Source organism: Chiloscyllium plagiosum, unplaced genomic scaffold (genome assembly GCF_037043375.1).
Source record: "Chiloscyllium plagiosum isolate Xiang-an unplaced genomic scaffold, Cpla_swu_hap1 HiC_scaffold_6, whole genome shotgun sequence".
Lineage (NCBI taxonomy): Eukaryota > Metazoa > Chordata > Chondrichthyes > Orectolobiformes > Hemiscylliidae > Chiloscyllium > Chiloscyllium plagiosum.
The window spans coordinates 75121088-75140138 of NW_028270144.1; the positions used below are offsets into that span (position 1 = coordinate 75121088).

Genomic DNA, 19051 nt, shown 5'->3' on the forward strand with positions numbered 1-19051 from the left:
AGAGATTTTTTTAAAACATCAGATATGTCCTTGTGAGTGGGATAAAGAAATTAACTTGTTGCTATTTGCCAATCAGGATTCCATGATTTGGAATTGATATAGGGGCATGCGATGAAAAGACCCATTGAATGAATTCAAGAAAAAAATTATGAAGCAAAGTACAAGACTACACTTCTGAATATGAGTCAAGTTTCATAGAAAATCTAACTAACAAATGTAAAGACTGAAAAGCATTTGAAGGGTGCTCAACAAACAATTAAAATGCTTGGAATTTTGACATTGGAGACAAAATGTTAGTGCTGTTACCTATCTCTAAAGAACCGTGAAAATCAAGAATCACTAGACCTTATAAAGTCAAAATACTTAATAATGTTAGCTATACAGCGTGTGTACTCCAGACAAAAGAAAATATCAGCAATTGTGTCATGTTGATATGTTAAAGTAATACTGTGACAGGGAGAATTTCCAAACAGAAGCATATATACAATAGTGAAAGAGATAGTGAGTGGAATAAAAAATTCAGAACGTTTGAAAAATAATCTGAAATTGAACATTCCAAAATTGATCTCTGTTACTCAGAACCAATAATATGGAGGTGTTTGAAAAGTTAGATAGAATAATATGCTATCTCCCAGAAAACTATTGAAGTAACTTACAAACGGTATTTCAACCTCATAATTGAATGTATGTAAATAGTTCAAAAGAAATATCTTTGGCTATACATCACGTTAATGTAGTCAGAAGTCATACAACACCAGCTTTTAATCCAACAGGTTTATTTCACCTGACAAAGGGGGCTACACTCTGAAAGCTTGTGATTTCAAATATGACTATGATCTGGCATCATGTGACTTCTGACTTTGTCCTCCCAAGTTGAACATGCCACCTCGATCATTTTAATGTAGGGAATACATTACCCATAAAACAACACACATATAGACTCAACCCAGTGAAGTTAGCCAAAGTGACATACAGATCAAATTTATCATGAACAGTTACATTATTCAACTGAGTCACAATGCCATCTCACCTATTGCAATGGAGTCAAAGTCAGATGGATCATCATGATTGTGTATCAATTATCGAAATGTCAAGGCTGTACCAAAGTTGGAATCATATTTAATTCATAATTAAATGTTTGTAATGTAACAATTACACAAGCACAGTTAATGATTTTTAAAAAAAAACATGTGTTAAAAGGGCATTAGTGCATGCTATTGATTGATACAGACAAACAAAAATATCATAAAAGCTCAAATAGACTTGATCAATGTTATGCGCTTCAGAATGAAAAATGCATAAACCTTTTCTACAAATAACCAACAAGATCATTGAAGGATTATGCTATGTATTGTAGATGACTTGATTATAAACAGCCAAAAATGAAAGGGCAACATTTATAAGATTTGAATAAATTATGTAATCAATTTTTAAAAAAATTTGGTTATACATTTGGCTAAGTGAATTTGCCAAGACAAAATGACTTATCTGGCCTGCTCTGTGGGTCAGTACCAAAAAGCACCAAGCAAATCAAAAATAAGTGCTACCTAGGATGTTGCTGTGCCTGAAAGAACAAGTTATTGGCACCTCAACAACTGTTGCTTTTATCCAAAAGTTTTTCCAAATTTCAGCACTGTGGCATGATACTTGAATGGACAAAAGAATGTCAACAATATTTTGACAACTTGACTACCATATCAGTTTTAGCAGCATCAAATTATGTTAAGCTGTTTAAACTGACTAATGTAATTTACTTTGGTTTTGATGAAATGCTGTTAAAGGAGAACAAGATGGGGATCGAACAACCGGCAATTATTTTCCCATAAAATTGAACTTGTACCAAAAGAAATACTGACCCAATATTGGCTGTATAACATTTTGGCGTGTACATATTCAACAACTCTACTGAGATCATAATCTTTTAACCTTCCTTGAATGATCTAAGGCTGTTTTATTACGGTTTAATACTACAATCATATAATTTGAAACATTATTCATGTGTGAAGAGTCAATATAATAATGGACGTTTGGTCAAGCACAAAAATGGATGAAACAAAGATCATATTGAAGATGAAATTGTGTAGAAATGCTTATTATGACAATCTACATTTAATGCAGGTATTATTACAGCAAAAGTTAAAATATAAGTAGTGATAAGAGGAAACTTTATAGAACTGAAAAGATATCTCTTAAATGTGCCTTTTTTTCTGGGGGAGTTGTGAAAAAGATTTATGTTATTATTTGGAAATTTATGTTCTAAGTACAGAAAGATGGGTTTTTGATTCTATGGAGCTGACTTTTTTTCTTAAATGGTCAGAAATATTTTCATTAGTATTGGCCCAAATCAGTATGTCCAAGAAATCATGTGACTTTAATTAAATAAGTATCCAAGTAACTTGTGAAGTGATGGCTGAGGTGTTTATGAAGTTAAGGTTCATGATTCAGATAGGCCAAAGGCCAGCAGCAAGTTTGGTTCAGAAAAAATGATCCAAACCAGCACATGTACTATTTAGCAGTCTAAGTTGCTGGTAAAAGCAGCGAACCTTTCTTAAAATTTAATGAGGAAAAATCAGTTTGTTAGTCTATTACAGAGGGTAATTATGACAATCACATCTCATCAATATTCAGCACCACTGTGTTATTGACAGTTGTGTAAGGAATTTTAGAGTAAAGAATGGGAATCATATTTCACTGGGATTGAGTGTCTGTAAGGGAGATTACCAGCAGAGAAAAATGAGGGGTTTTTTTGTTTTTGCTGTTTATGGCCTTTCCAAGTTGTCATATATATAGTTTTGGGTGCTTTCCCCCCTTTTACACATAATCTATTTTGATGTTCTTTTGTTAAAAATACATTGACAAATCACATAAATTAACTAATTTCAACTCAAAACTGTTTTTTGCAAAATAAATCCCAAAGTTTTTCACCATTAACTCTATTTCTTCATCCACTGAATCTGCCTGAACTGCTGTTATTGCTGACATTTTGTTTAACTTCTAATTACCAGTTTGTAAGTTTTAAGCTGGAGTTCACATAATTTATAATGTAGTTACATCAAGTTGATTGTGTAGGCCAAATTTGAAAGGTTCAAATTTACCTCTTCAATTCATTCAGCTTAGACGTTCCAGATTCAGTAGAGATCTACAATCACATAAAGCTGGAATAGTGAGTTGATGAATGATATCAACCTTTAATGAATATAAGCAAACAATATAATACATTAATCTAACCAACAACATTGTGTAAATACAAAAGCCACAAATGTGTGCTTTCCAGATATTCATGACAGACTCCAGATAAAAGAATACATTAAATGGCTCCTTTCAGGGAGAATGTTTTAGTCCAGAAAATAATGGTTCTTCACCTTCAATGGACTAGAAAAATACACCTGTCTGTAAAAAAACCTCTAAAAATACCCAGATTAAGGGAGCGATTCTTATGTTTAAAGTCTATGAACCCGAGTTCAGTTACACCTTTGTGCAATATTTCGTTTTGGTGTAGTGTGTGTCAATGTCTACAATATCAAATGACAACATTCTTGAATTATCTGTATTTCAGGACTTTCTTGCGGTTGCTTCTCAGTTTCTTGATCCCACATAAATAAATGGGGAATAAAAATTAAAAGAATCTGGGAAAACTCAACAGGTCAGGCAGCCTCTGGGACAGGAACAATGTATCCGGTAAACAATCTTCCATCAGAACTGGGGTGATACCAGAATTTAATGGGTATACTAATCAGGAAAGGCTGAATAGGCTGAGACTCTTTTCTCTGGAAATGGGAAAACTGATGAGTAATGAAACCACCAATATATCCAATAAGGAATCCAGGAGAAATTTGTTCACCTACTGAGTCCTGAAACGATGAAGGCAACACACAGATGGACCTGAAACATTTAACTGTTTCTCTGCAGAGATGCTTCCTGACCTGTTGAGCTTTTCCAGCTTTATTATTTTGTTATTATTTTAAATTTCCCGAGTACCCGCAGTATTTTGCTTTCCATGTTTAGGTGGGGGTGGGCGTGATAGAAGTATTTTTTTTAATCTTCCTCATAAGCCGTGACTGTTGAAGCTGTGTTTCCGTTGAGCATGTCGGAAATTTCGAGAGGCAGAAAATGACCATCAAACCCCGCAGTGCATTTCTTCCCGAGAATACGCTTTCCCCCGCCCAGCCTGAAACCTCGCCGTCCGCTGAAAGTATACAGCTCCTCCCGCATGACTGGCTCTTGCACAGCAGACTTTCCACTGCATCCAGCCTTCTTTCTCCCACAGACGCTCCATGACTTGAGTAAAGTGATTTTTTCCCTCGTTTCTCTGACAACCACAGCGGAGCCATTGGTGCTAACAATCAGCAAACTAGCTCTTTATCCTGGATGGCTGCGGTAACTCTTGTTTTCATTTAGATTAGTGGCATTGATACTCATTCTTTGTGTATCATTGTACATTCCCCTACTCCCCTGGTTTTCATACGGTTATTTGCGGAGCCGCTGTGATCCTATTTTGTCATTTATGTGGTCGTGACCGAGAAGACAAATCGAAGGTAATTCCGTTTCCATCTGTGTATGTGTGTGACTGAAAACCGAAAGAACTGCGGATGCTGTAAATCAGAAACAGAAACAAAAGTTGCAAGTCTTTTGATTTCTCTTTGCAGGTGCTGCCAAACGTGCTGAGCTTTTCCAGTAACTACTTCTGTGTTTGTCTCTGTGTGTGCCACTGTTGTGCATTCTCAACGTAAACCTCTCCGCTTTCCTAAGTTGCTGCATGACCGGTGAAGGAGAAAAAAGAGCTTTTTACTCTCTGCAAAGGTGGCAGACGAGAGAGATGTGAGGCAATGTAAACTGGTGTGCAGCTGGGGCCTGGTCTGCTAACCTTAGCACTGAACTGATTTCATGTAGAATTGGAACAACTGCCCACACCAGTTCTGATCAAAGTATTGCATCATGCCAAAACGTTCTTACGTTTCATAAATCAAAAATTGCTGGAACTGCTCAACGAGTCAGACAGTGTCTATGCAAAGAAAACAGAGTGAATGGCACAGTTCATGTTCACACCTGCTGAACAATTCGAGCATTTTCTGTTTTTATTTCAGATTTTTAGGATCTTCGGTGCTTTATTTTTGCCTCATGATAGAAGTGTAAAGTACAGCCATCATTAATTAAACGTGTATTGTCATTATTGAGCAATATTTACAAATCAGTGGTTTACGTATAAATATAATCCTGTGGTAAAGTTTGCATTACTAATAATCTGCATAAGTGGTTGGTGTATAGAATGAGTTGCCAGAGGAACTGGTGGAGGTTAGTACGATTGCAACATTTAAAAGGCATCTGGATGGGTATATGAATAGGAAGGGTTTGAGGGATATGAGCCGGGTGCTGGCAGGTGGGACTGCATTGGGTTAGGATATCTGGTTGGCATGGACGAGTTGGACCAAAGGGTCTCTTTCCATGCTGTATGTCTCTATGACTCTATTTAATGTAACCTACAGATAACAGATATTTCTAAACTGAACTCATTTAGTTAAATATAACACAAATTAACTTGGCATTGGAGGTGGTGTGTTGCGGCTCCAGTGCCTTGGAACTAGTGGACATCTGTGTAATGTGAGTTGATATGGTTTTAACATAACACACATTGAAAATTTTTATTGTAGAAATTCTTCTGTATGAAATACTTCATCCAACTGGTCCAACCGATAGCTCAGTTTTAATAATTAGTTACCTCAGATTATTCTAGAACTAAATTTGTCTGCAAGCAAACCAGTGAAGGTAATTTTTATTTTTTTACGTGGTTTGGAACATGATGGATGCAAGATGCTAAACATCAGAACCTCTCTTAAAGAAATAAAATTGTATCAAATACACCTAATTGAATTAGGATGGAAGCTGCAAAGCAGGACGAACAGAGTAGTGTTCTCTAGTTTACTACCGGTGCCACGTGATAGCAAGGCGAGGAAGAGGGAGTGGGCGCAGCTTAACACGTGGCTGCGCAGCTGGTGTAGGAGGGAGGGCTTCAGATATGTAGATAATTGGGATGCCTTCTGGGGAAGGTGGGACCTGTACAAGAAGGACGGGTTGCATCTGAACTGGAAGGGGACCAATGTCCTGGGTGGAAGGTTTGCTCGAGTAGTTCGAGAGGGTTTAAACTAATATGGCAGGGGGGTGGGAACCTGAGCTGTATACTGGAGGTGAGAGTTGATGCAGATGAGGCAATAGCAAGAGGTAGGCCAGCTAGTGGGAAGGATTTTCCTGGGAAGGAACCAAGGGATCAGTTAAAGTGTGTTTGCTTTAACGCAAGGAGTATCAGGAATAAAAGTGATGAACTTAGAGCATGGATCAGTACCTGGTACTATGATGTTGTGGCCATAACAGAGACATGGGTTTCTCAGGGGCAGGAATGGTTGCTGGATGTTCCAGGGTTTAGAGCATTTAAAAAGAATAGGGAGGGGGGAAAAAGAGGAGGGGGTGTAGCACTACTAATCAGAGAGAGTATTACAGCTACAGAAGCTTCCATTGTCGAGGAAGATCTGCTTACCGAGTCAGTATGGGTGGAAATTAGGAATAGCAAGGGAGGAGTCACCTCATTAGGGGTTTACTACAGGCCCCCCAATAGCAGCAGGGAGATGGAAGAAAACATAGATTGGCAGATTTTGGAAAAGTGTGGACGTAGTAGGGTTGTTGTAATGGGTGACTTTAACTTTCCCAATATTGATTGGAACCTCCTTCGAGCAGAAGATTTGAATGGAGCTGTTTTTGTAAGGTGTGTTCAGGAGGGTTTCCTAACTCAGTACGTTGACAGACCGACAAGGGCAGAGGCCATTCTAGATTTGGTGCTCGGAAACGAGCCGGGGCAGGTAACAGATCTTGTGGTGGGAGAGCATTTTGGTGATAGTTACCACAACTGCCTCATATTCTACATAGCTATGGAGAAGAAGAGGATTAGGCAAAATGGGAGGATATTTAATTGGGGAAGAGGAAATTATGATGCGATTAGACATGAGTTAGGAAGCATGGATTGGGAGCAATTGTTCCATGGTAAAGGCATTATAGACATGTGGAGACTGTTTAAGGAACAGTTGTTGCGAGTGATGAATGAATATGTCCCTTTGAGACAGGCAAGAAGTGGTAAGATAAAGGAACCTTGGATGACGAGAGCGGTGGAGCTTCTCGTCAAAAGGAAGAAGGTAGCTTACATAAGGTGGAGGAAGCTAGGGTCAAGCTCAGCTCTAGACAATTACAGGCAGGCGAGGAAGGAGCTCAAAAATGGTCTGAGGAGAGCCAGGAGGGAGCACGAGAAAGGCTTGGCAGAATGGATTAGGGAGAACACAAAGGCATTTTACACTTATGTGAGGAATAAGAGAATGGTCAAATAAAGAGTAGGGCCGATCAGGGATAGCATAGGGAATTTGTGTGTGGAGTCTGAGGAGGTAGGGGAAGCCCTAAATGAGTTTTTTGCTTCTGTCTTTACGAAAGAAACAAACTTTGTAGTGAATGAAACCTTTGAAGAGCAGGTGTGCATGCTGGAATGGATAGAGATAGAGAAAGCTGATGTGCTGAAAATTTTGTCAAACATTAAGATTGACAAGTCGTCAGGCCCGAACCAGATTTGTCCTCGGCTGCTTTGGGAAACAAGAAATCCATTTGCTTCGCCACTTGCGAAGATCTTTTCATCCTCGCTCTCCACTGGGGTCATACCTGAGGACTGGAGAGAGGCAAATGTAATTCCTCTCTTCAAGAAAGGAAATAGGGAAATCCCCGGCAATTACAGACCAGTAAGTCTCACGTCTGTCGTCTGCAAGGTGTTAGAAAGGATTCTGAGGGATAGGATTTATGACCATCTGGAAGAGCATGGCCTGATTAAATGCAGTCAACATGACTTTGTGAGGGGCAGGTCATGCCTCATAAACCTTATCGAGTTCTTTGAGGATGTGACTAGAAAAGTTGATGAGGGTCGAGCTGTGGATGTGGTGTATACGGACTTCAGCAAGGCATTTGATAAGGTTCCCCATGGTAGGCTCAATCAGAAGGTCAGGAGGAATGGGATACAGGGGAACTTAGCTGTCTGGATACAGAATTGGCTGGCCAACAGAAGACAGCGAGTGGTAGTAGAATGAAAATATTCTGCCTGGGAGTCTGTGGTGAGTGGTGTTCCACAGGGCTCTGTCCTTGGGCTTCTACTGTTTGTAATTTTTATTAATGACTTGGATGAGGGGATTGAAGGATGGGTTAGCAAGTTTGCAGACGACACTAAGGTTGGAGGTGTCGTTGACAGTATAGGGGGCTGTTGTAGGCTGCAGCGGGACATTGACAGGATGCAGAGATGGGCTGAGAGATGGCAGATGGAGTTCAACCTGGATAAATGCGAGGTGATGCATTTTGGAAGGTCGAATTTGAAAGCTGAGTACAGGATTAAGGATAGGATTCTTGGCAGTGTGGGGGAACAGAGGGATCTTGGTGTGCAGATACATAGATCCCTTAAAATGGCCACCCAGGTGGATAGGATTGTTAAGAAAGCATATCCCATCTACATGACTGGGATATCTGGATGGGTTGGACCGAAGGGTCTGTTTCCATGCTGTACATCTCTATGACTCTATGACTCTTCATCAGAGCTTTTCACTCCACGGATGCTATCTGACCCACTGTGATTTCCAGCATTTTTTGTTTTCAGTCCAGATTCCAGCATCTGCAGTAATTCGTATACAAGATTCCTCTGCATGTCTCTTCCCTTCAGAGAATGGGAGCACAAAAAGCAAACAATGAAGAAGGAATGTGATGAGCTATAACTTGGGAATTTAGTAAAAATGGGAATGAGGTGTGGAGGAGAAAGGAGATTTTTTTCAGTTTTCAGTAGTTGAGTATTCAAAAGTATTAATTAGCTCAGCAGATTGGTGAGTTTTCTTTTAAAAACATCCCTCTCAAAGGTGGCAATAATTTAAACTAGTACCGGAGAGATTTAAGAATTACATTAAACTTATAGCATTACTTGTTAAAGTATGAGACATTAGTTAGGCCACTTCTGGAATATTGCGTGCAGTTATTAGATTAGATTACATAACATTACAGTGTGGAAATAGGCCCTTCGGCCCAACAAGTCCACACCGACCCGCCGAAGCGTAACCCACCCAGACCCATTCTCCTAACAGTACAGACAATTTAGCATGGCCAATTCACCTAACCTGCATATTTTTGAATTGTGGGAGGAAACCGGAGCACCCGGAGGAAACCCACGCAGACACGGGGAGAATGTGCAAACTCCACACAGAAAGTTGCCTGAGGTGGGAATTGAACCCGGGTCTTTGGCGCTGTGAGGCAGCAGTGCTAACCACTGTGCCACCGTGCCGCCCACGGTGGCACGGTGGCACAGTGGTTAGCACTGCTGCCTCACAGCGCCTCTCCTTCCTATCAGAATGATGTTGTGAAACACGAAAGGGTTCAGAAAAGATTTACAAGGATTTTGCTGGGGTTGGAAGATTTGAGCTATAAGGAGAGGTTGAATAGGCTGGGGCTGTTTTCCCTTGAGCGTTAGAGGCTGAGGGGTGACTTTATAGAGGTGTATAAAATGAGTTGAATGTGAGCATAAGAGGTATAGTTAGTAAGTTTGCAGATGACAAATTGGAGGTGTAGTGGACAGCGAAGAAGGTTACCTCAGGTTACAACGGGATCTTGATCTGATGGGCCAATGGGCTAAGTCTGGGTAGCTCAGTTGGTAGAGCATCAGACTTTTAATCTGAGGGTCCAGGGTTCATGTCCCTGCTTGGATGGTCGCTTTGGACGGCACAGTGGCTCAGTGGATAGCACTGCTGCCTCACAGCACCCGGGTCCCAGGTTCAATTCCGCCTCGGGTGACTATGTGGAGTTTGCACATTCTCCCCGTGTCTGTGTGGGTTTGCTCTGGTTTCCTTCCACAGTCACAAAAGATGTGCAGGTTAGGTGAATTGGCTATGCTAAATTGCCCATAGTGTTAAGTGCATTAGTCAGAGGTGGGTTACTCTTCGTAGGATGTGTGTGGACTGGTTGGGCTGAAGGGCCTGTTTCCACACTGTAGGGAATCTAATCAAATGGCAGATGGAGTTTAATTGAGGTAAATGCAAGGTGCTGCATTTTGGGAAAGCAAATCTTAGCAGGACTTATACACTTAATGGTAAGGTCCTAGGGAGTGTTGCTGAACAAAGAGACCTTGGAATGTAAGTTCATAGCTCCTTGAAAGTGGAATCGCAGGTAGATAGGATAGTGAAGAAGACATTTGGTATGCTTTCTTTTATTGGTCAGAGTATTGACAGGAGTTAGGAGGTCATGTTGCGGCTGTACAGGACATTGGTTAGGCCACTGTTGGAATATTGCGTGCAACTCTGGATTCCTTCCTATCGGAAGTGTGTTGTGAAACTTGAAAGGGTTCTGAAAAGATTTACAAGGATGTTGCCAGGGTTGGAGGATTTGAGCTATAGGGAGAGGTTGAACAGGCTAGGGCTGTTTTCCCTGGAGGGTCGGAGGCTGAGGGGTGACCTTTATAGCGGTTTATAAAATAATGAGGGTCATGGATAGGATAAATAGACAAAGCCTCTTCCCTGCGGTAGGGGAGTCCAGAACTAGAGGGCATAGGTTTAGGGTGAGAGGGGAAAGATATAAAAGAGACCTAAGGGGCAACATTTCACGCAGAGAATGAGCTGCCAGAGGAAGTGGTGGAGGCTGGTATGATTGCAACATTTAAAAAGCATCTGGATGGGTATATGAATAGGAAGGGTTTGGAGGGATATAGGCCGGGTGCTGGCAGATGGGACTAGATTGGGTTGGGATATCTGGTCGGCATGGACGAGTTGGACCGAAGGGTCTGTTTCATGCTGTATATCTCTATGACTCTATTTAATATAACCTACAGATAACAGTTTGAGAGATATTTCTAAACTGAACTCATTTAGTTAAATATAACACAAAACTAGCTTGGCAATGGAGGTGTGTGTTGTGGCTGCAGCTAGTGGACATCTGTTTGATCCAAGGCAAGCACATCTCCAGCTGCTTGAGAAACTGCAGCTCCAAGTTGATAAGCTAGAGTACAGGCTTCGGATACTGCAGTGTATCAGAGGGACAGGAATTGGACACTTGTTCCAAGAGGCAGTCATGCCACAAAGAAATGGAAATGATTGTGAGTAAGACAGATCAAGAGCCTTGAAGACTTGGCTGAGACTGCAGGGAGGTGAACAAACTGATTATAGTGTGATACATGAAGTCATTTTTAGTGGTATGAGTAAACAGGAGTGTTATTATAACAGTAAAGAATATAATGAGGATAGATATGATTCTCTACAATTCAGTTGCAGTGCCTATTTACCTGCTCAGTGCCAGGGATAAAGACATCTTCTCCAGGCCACAGAAGAACTTAGAGTTGGAAAGAAAATGTCCGTAAGTTGTGGTGAATTTGCATATGAATAACATTGCTTCTAAGAGCATACAGATATGTGAGAACTCAAGGAAATATGGTGAAAGTGGGAAAATTGGCTTCACATGAACAGATGATGAGCGTTTATATGGAGAGATTTGGAAATCCAAAGAAGTAGAGGGTAACCTGGGGAGTAGTAAGAGTAAATAAATTGAGACAATTAATATCCGGAGAGGAAAATAATGGAGAAAGTCAAGGAATTAAATTTTACAAATCCTTAGGACCTGATGGACTTCTTCCTAATGTTCTAAAAAATATGACTGTCAAGGTCATGGATGTATTATTGCATCAGAAAGTAAGGCCTGTGCAATAAATAGTAGTAAAAAGATAAAATAGAAGTCACTTTATCTGAATGTGTAGAACATCCACAGGATGATGGACTTGTGGCACAAATAGAGATAGCTAGTTTGGATCTAATTGCTATTATGAAATTACAGTTACAAGGTGAATGAGGTTAGAAAATAAAGATTCCAAGACGAACTTCAAAACCATTTGAAAAGACAGACAGACGGAAAAGGTGAACCCTTATCCCTGATAATAAAGAAAAGCATAAAGACATCAGTGAGGAAGGAGTTTGGCTCAAAAAATTACTAAATTCAATAACTACGAATGGAGACTCTGAATAGAAAAGATCAAGAATTGTTAGTGGGAATACTTTATAAACCACACTGTTCAATAAACAGGAAGTTATTGGAGCTTGCAATAAACACAGTATAAGAGTTGTAAGAGACTTGAACTTCATACAGACAAGTAACATTTTCAAAAGTGGACCAGAAGATGAGTTTAGGAGAAACCATTCTCCGGAGAGACCATTCCCATCCATGACTTCCTCATCAGGTCCACGCCCCACTGCTGGCACCTTTCCCTGCTACCGCAGGAACTGCAAAACCTGTGCACACACCATTCCCCTCACCTCCGTCCAAGGCCCCAAGGGATCCTTCCAAAGAAATTTACCTGTACCTCTACCAATGTCAGCTACTGGTCGTTTCCGAGAACATTTCTGGGACACCCACATCCACCAACCCCACTGCCCTGTGGCTGAAAACTTCAACCACCCCCTGCCCACTCTGTCAAGGACATGCAGGTCCTGGGCCTCCTCCACCGCCAAACTGTTACCACCCGATGCCTGGAGGAAGAACGCCTCGTATTCCGCCTTGGAACTCTGCAACCACACAGGATCAACATGGATTTCATCAGCTTCCTCATTTCCCCTCCCCCCAAATTATCCCAGTCCCAAGCCTTCAACTCGGCACCACCCTCCGGACCTGTCCATCACTCCCTAAACCACCCCCCCGACCTATCACCTTGTCCCTCACCTTCATCCATCTATTGCTTTCTCAGCTACCTTTCCTCAAACCCACCCCCTCCCATTTACCTCTCAGCCCTGGCCCACAAGCCTCATTCCTGATGAAAGGTTTATGTCCGAAACGTCGATTCTCCTGCTCGTCAGATGCTGCCTGACCTACTGTGCTTTCCCAGTAACACACTCTCGACCCTAGGAGATGAGTTTGTAGAATGTCTTTGTAACAATGTCTTAGTGGAATATGTTGTGGAAGCAATTGGGAATAATGCAATTTTAAATCTAATATTGTGAGGTGAGGAATATTTTATTAGTAATGTAGTTAGTAAAGGATCTACAGGGATATAGTGAACATCGTACAATTGAATTCAACATTAGGTTCGGAAAAAAAACTCCAATTACAAACAAGAGTTTTAAACTTAAGCAAAGTCAATTACACAGGTACAAAGTGAGAGAGTGATTACAGAGTGATTACAGAGATACAAGGTGAGAGAGAGATAAGGTTGATTGGGTAAATCGACAAAAAGGCACAACTTCAAATGAACAGTTGAAAACATTTTCTAAAAAATTCAAAATGTTGAACAAAACAAATACATTTCTTTGAAAACAAAATCTTAGCAAGAAACATCTACCTGTGGTTTACTTTGGCAATTAAGGATAACATTAGAGTAAAAGCAGAGGCTTAGAAAGCTGAAAATAATAGTACGAAGGGCACAACATTTTTTTTCCCCTAAGGGCTGTTCTTCATGTTATCCTGAACGCTACATTTTGGTTTTCAGGTGCTACACTTTTATTCTCACTAACTATTCTCACTAAAAATAGCATTCACACTACACAAATCCTAGGCTATGACCATCACCAATAAGTGACAATCTAACCACTGACCTTTGACATTCGATGATATTACCTTCACTGAATACCCTACTATCAACATCCTAGAGATTACCATTGACAGGAAATTCAACTGGACTCGCTTCATAAGCACAATAGCTAGAAGAACACATCAGAGGCTAGGAATACTGCATCAAGTAGGGCAGAGGTTTAAGATGAGAGGGGAATCATTTAAAAGGCACTGAAGGGGCATCTTTTTCTTGCAGAGGGTGGTGTGTATATGGCATGAGCTGCAAAAGGAGGTGGTGGAGGCTAGTACAATTACAGCATTTAAAAGGTATATGAATAGGAAGGGTTTAGAGGGATTTGGGCCAAGTAATGCCAAATGGGACTAGATTAGGTTAGGATATCTGGTTGGAATGGACAAGTTGGACCAAAGGGTCTGTTTCCGTGCTGTACATCTCTATGACTCTGTAAGTACCTAACCTCCCAATTCCCCAAAGCTTGTCCAGTGTAATAGAATACTCCTCACTTGCCTGGATAAGTGCAGCTCCAAATACACTCAAGAATCCTGACACCATCCAAGACAAAGCAGCTCACTTGATTCGCATTACAACCACAAGCATCTACTCCCTCCACCACCAGCACTCAGTAGCAGCAGGGTGTACTACCTACAAGATGCACTGTGGAAGTTGACCAATGATCCTCAGACAGCTGTTCCAAACCCACAACTACTATCTAGAAGGACAAGGGCAGCAGATACATGGGAACACCACCACCTGCAAGTTCCCTTCACCGTCCTGTTTTGGAAATGTATTTCTGTTCCTTCACTGTCGCTGGGTCAAAATCTTGGAATTGTCTCCCAAATGGCATTATGGGTCAACCCACAGCAGGTGGACTGCAGCAATTCAAGAAGGCAGCTCACTACCACTTTCTCAAGGGTGACTAGGGCCTAACCAGTGATGACCACATCCCACAAATGAATTTTAAAAAAAAAATTTTTATTAGTTGATGCAGTCATGTAGTAATACATTCTCTGCTTGCTTTGATATTTGTGGTATTTGGACTTGTGCAGGAGCAGAATTTGAAGAATTCATCAATATCCTCAATAATTGTCAATCTTCCCTTAAATTTAAAACCACACACACAAGGAAACCATTAATTCCTTAGATAGAAGGGAATCTAAGTTAACGCAAGATAACATGCATTCAGTTTGCAACATCACTTTTTCAAAAGAATGGACACACGCGTCTACATACAAAAACCATCATCCTAAACATAGATTAGCTGGAACTTCACCGACCTGTGCTAATCTATTTCCATCAAATATGTATAAAGCTGAAAGATTTTAACCTGTGTTCTATCGGAAGGATGTTGTGAAACTTGAAAGGGTTCAGAAAAGATTTACAAGGATGTTGCCAGGGTTGGAGGATTTGAGCCAAGGGGAGAGGCTGAACAGGCTGGGGCTGTTTTCCCTGGAGTGTCAGATGCTGAGGTTTATAAAATCATGAGGAGCATGGATAGGATAAATAGACAAGGTCTTTTGCCCTGGGATTGGAAAGTCCAGAACTAGAGGGCATAGGTTTAGGGTGAGAGGGGCAAGATATCAAAAGGACCCAAAGGCAACGTTTCCACACAGGCAAAGGTGCATTTATGAAATAAGCTGCCAGAAGAAATGGTGGAGGCTGGTACAATTACAGCTTTTGAAAGACATCTGGATGAATACTTGAATAGGCAGAGTTTGGAGGGATATGGGTGAAGTGCTGGCAAATGGGACTAGATTAGGTTAGGATATCTGGTTGGCATGGACGAGTTGGACCGAATGGTCTGTTTCTGTGCTGTATACCTCTGTGACTCTATGTCAGTACTAGCCTTTTTATTGTATCTCCACATTTAAATTTAACAATTGAAACAGTGTTCATTACAATAGCATCTGCTGCATTTTGCCTCATATACTAACCTCTGTACCAATGCAACCTTAAGAGATTAGAGATGTGTCATTTATTTACATGTATTAATTATCAAATTACCTTCACGTTTCTGTGACTCCCAATTAACTGAATGTTCCTTTGTTGACTGATTTAAGACTATTCGCTCTGCTTTGCAGGCTTCCTTTCCCCCAACCTTTGCATTTTCCTTCTCTTTCTGCTTAACTTGCATCTACCCTCTCTTCTGCCCCTTGTCTTGCAAGCACTCTCTCTTCACTCCTTGTAGCCTTTCTCTGTTACCCCTCACTGCAGCCTCCTTCTCTTCTCCCCTTTGAAGCATAGCAGCCTTCTTCTCTCTTCCCCTTACAACTTACCCACTTTGTGACCTCCTTCTTGCAGTCTCCTTCTCCACCTCCCCTACCTTCCTTTTAGCCTCATTACCCCTCCACATTGCAGACTCCACATTCCCGCTCAGCTCACTAACACCCCCTCCCAACCCTACTAAACTGCAACCTCTCAGTCCCACCCCTCCTCCTATCCCCACTCTGCACCTTCCAATTTTCTGGGCCTCAGCAAATAGACCCCTTCAGCTCCTAATAAATGGTAATAAACCCCATCCCACCCTTTGATAAAAAGGCCCCCTTCCTGGCCCTCAACAAACAGTAAATGGCTGCCTCAGAGATTCCATCATTGCTAGCATGTATTTACCTAAATGTTCATGACCAACAAGCACGGGAAAATACAGCCTGTGACTTGAGAGCTTCCCACCATTGCGTTCCACTCCACGTATGAGGGCAACTTTTCTCCCATGGTCTTCCTTGGGCATTTTCAGGCATAAAGTCAGCTTGCATTCTCAAAAATTCTGAGTGCTGATAGTAACTCTGACAGTTGGAAGTGTTTAGGGAACTGGCAAGTGCCCACTAAAAGTTGATAAAGGAAAAAGTAAAATATGACAATGATTAATCAGAAATATTTAAACAGACTGTAAGAGCTTCAACTAGTAAACAAAAAAAGAAAGTCACTAAAATTAATGTTTTGTCTGTGAAGCAGAGATTGTGGTGTCATCCCAATAGAGGTCAGAAGTTACATTGGATGGAGAAAGAAAGGGTAATCTAGGGACTAACAAGAGTATAGACATTAATAGAGAAAAAGTGCTGGAGAAACTCAAGGAATTAAAATTCAACAAATTTCCAGTTCCTAATGACCTACATCCAAATGTTCCAAAAATGGTAACTGCAGAGTTCGTGAATACACTAGCTATGATTTCACAAAGTTCCAACTGGTTTAAAATGTAACACTGCTACTGCATAAAAGAGGGCAACATAAAGCTTTGAACTATTGGCCAGTTAGCCTAACGTGAGTCATTAGGGATGTTCTGGAATTATTAAGGAAGACTTAACAATACACTCCGGAAATCTAGTATGATTAGAAAAGTCACTGCTGAAAATGTGTTGCTGGAAAAGCGCAGCAGGTCAGGCAGCATCTAAGGAGCAGGAGAATCGACGTTTCTGGCATGAGCCCTTCTTCAGGAATGAGGAAAGTGTGTCCAACAGGCTAAGATAAAAGGTAGGGAGGAGGGACTTGGGGGAGGGGTGTTGGAAATGCGATAGGTGGAAGGAGGTCAAGGTGAGGGTGATAGGCCGGAGTGGGGGTGGGGGCGGAGAGGTCAGGAAGAAGATTGCAGGTTAGGAAGGCGGTGCTGAGTTTGAGGGATTTGACTGAAACAAGGTTGTTGGAGGGGAAATGAGGAAACTGGAGAAATCTGAGTTCATCCCTTGTGGTTGGAGGGTTCCTAGGCGGAAGATGAGGCGCTCTTCCTCCAACCGTCGTGTTGCTATGGTCTGGCGATGGAGGAGTCCAAGGACCTGCATGTCCTTGGTGGAGTGGGAGGGGGAGTTGAAGTGTTGAGCCACGGGGTGGTTGGGTTGGTTGGTCTGGGTGTCCCAGAGGTGTTCTCTGAAACGTTCCGCAAGTAGGCGGCCTGTCTCCCCAATATAGAGGAGGCCACATCGGGTGCAGCGGATGCAATAAATGATGTGTGTGGAGGTGCAGGTGAATTTGTGGCGGATATGGAAGTATCCCTTGGGGCCTTGGAGGGAAGTTAGTGGGGAGGTGTGGGCGCAAGTTTTGCATTTCTTGCGGTTGCAGGGGAAGGTGCCGGGAGTGGAGGTTGGGTTGGTGGGGGGGGTGTGGACCTGACGAGGGAGTCACGGAGGGAGTGGTCTTTTTGGAACGCTGATAGGGGAGGGGAGGGAAATATATCCCTGGTGGTGGGGTCCGTTTGGAGGTGGCAGAAATGACTGCGGATGATATGCTGTATATGGAGGTTGGTGGGGTGGTAGGTGAGGACCAGTAGGGTTCTGTCCTGGTGGCGATTGGAGGGGCGGGGCTCAAGAGCGGAGGAGCGGGAAGTGGAGGAGATGCAGTGGAGGGCATCGTCGATCACGCCTGGGGGGAAATTGTGGTCTTTGAAGAAGGAGGCCATCTGGATTGTACGGTATTGGAACTGGTCCTCCTAGGGAGCAGATGCGGCGGAGACGAAGGAATTGGGAATATGGGATGGTGTTTTTACAGGGGGCAGGGTGGGAGGAGGTGTAGTCTAGGTAGCTGTGGGAGTCGTTCGGTTTATAGTAAATGTCCATGTTGATTCTTCAAAGACCGCAATTTCCCCCCAGACGTGATCGACAATGCCCTCCACTGCATCTCCTCCACTTCCCGCTCCTCCGCCCTTGAGCCCTGTCCCTCCAGTCGCCACCAGGACAGAATCCCACTGGTCCTCACCTACCACCCCACCAACCTCCATATACCTCCAGTGTATCATCCGCAGTCATTTCCGCCACCTCCAAACGGACCCCACCACCAGGGATATATTTCCCTCCCCTCCCCTTTCAGCGTTCCAAAAAGACCACTCCCTCCGTGACTCCCTCGTCAGGTCCACACCGCCCCATCAACCCAACCTCCACTCCCGGCACCTTCCCCTGCAACCGCAAGAAATGCAAAACTTGCGCCCACACCTCCCCACTTACTTCCCTCCAAGGCCCCAAGGGATACTTCCATATCCGCCACAAATTCACCTGCACCTCCACACACATCATTTATTGCATCCGCTGCACCCGATGTGGCCTCCTCTATATTGGGGAGATAGGCCGCCTACTTGTGGAACGTTTCAGAGAACACCTCTGGGACACCCGGACCAACCAACCCAATCACCCCGTGGCTCAACACTTCAGCTCCCCCTCCCACTCCACCAAGGACATGCAGATCCTTGGACTCCTCCATCGCCAGACCATAGCAACATGACGGTTGGAGGAAGAGCGCCTCAACGTCCGCCTAGGAACCCTCCAACCACAAGGGATGAACTCAGATTTCTCCAGTTTCCTCATTTCCCCTCCAACAACCTTGTCTCAGTCAAATCCCTCGAACTCAGCACCGCCTTCCTAACCTGCAATCTTCTTCCTGACCTCTCCGCCCCCACCCCCACTCTGGCCTATCACCCTCACCTTGACCTCCTTCCACCTATCGCATTTCCAATGCCCCTCCCCCAAGTCCCTCCTCCCTACC

The 19051-nt window shown here is 42.6% G+C and overlaps 1 protein-coding gene and 1 non-coding gene across 3 annotated transcripts in view; both read left to right on the top strand.

The window, feature by feature from the left end:
* The first annotated feature begins 4176 nt into the window (after positions 1–4176).
* gpr45 (G protein-coupled receptor 45) overlaps positions 4177–19051 on the top strand; it is an 89991-nt gene continuing 75116 nt past the window's right edge. Inside the window, exon 1 of one of the 2 annotated variants that reach the window (XM_087987790.1) lies at positions 4177–4535. The gene's annotated coding sequence lies outside the window, so the exon portion shown is untranslated. The remainder of the gene's footprint in view (positions 4536–19051) is intronic. The other variant, XM_087987791.1, reaches the window with a different exon arrangement.
* Positions 9686–9758, top strand: trnak-uuu (transfer RNA lysine (anticodon UUU)). Its single transcript has one exon. It is a non-coding gene; the product is annotated as a tRNA-Lys (tRNA).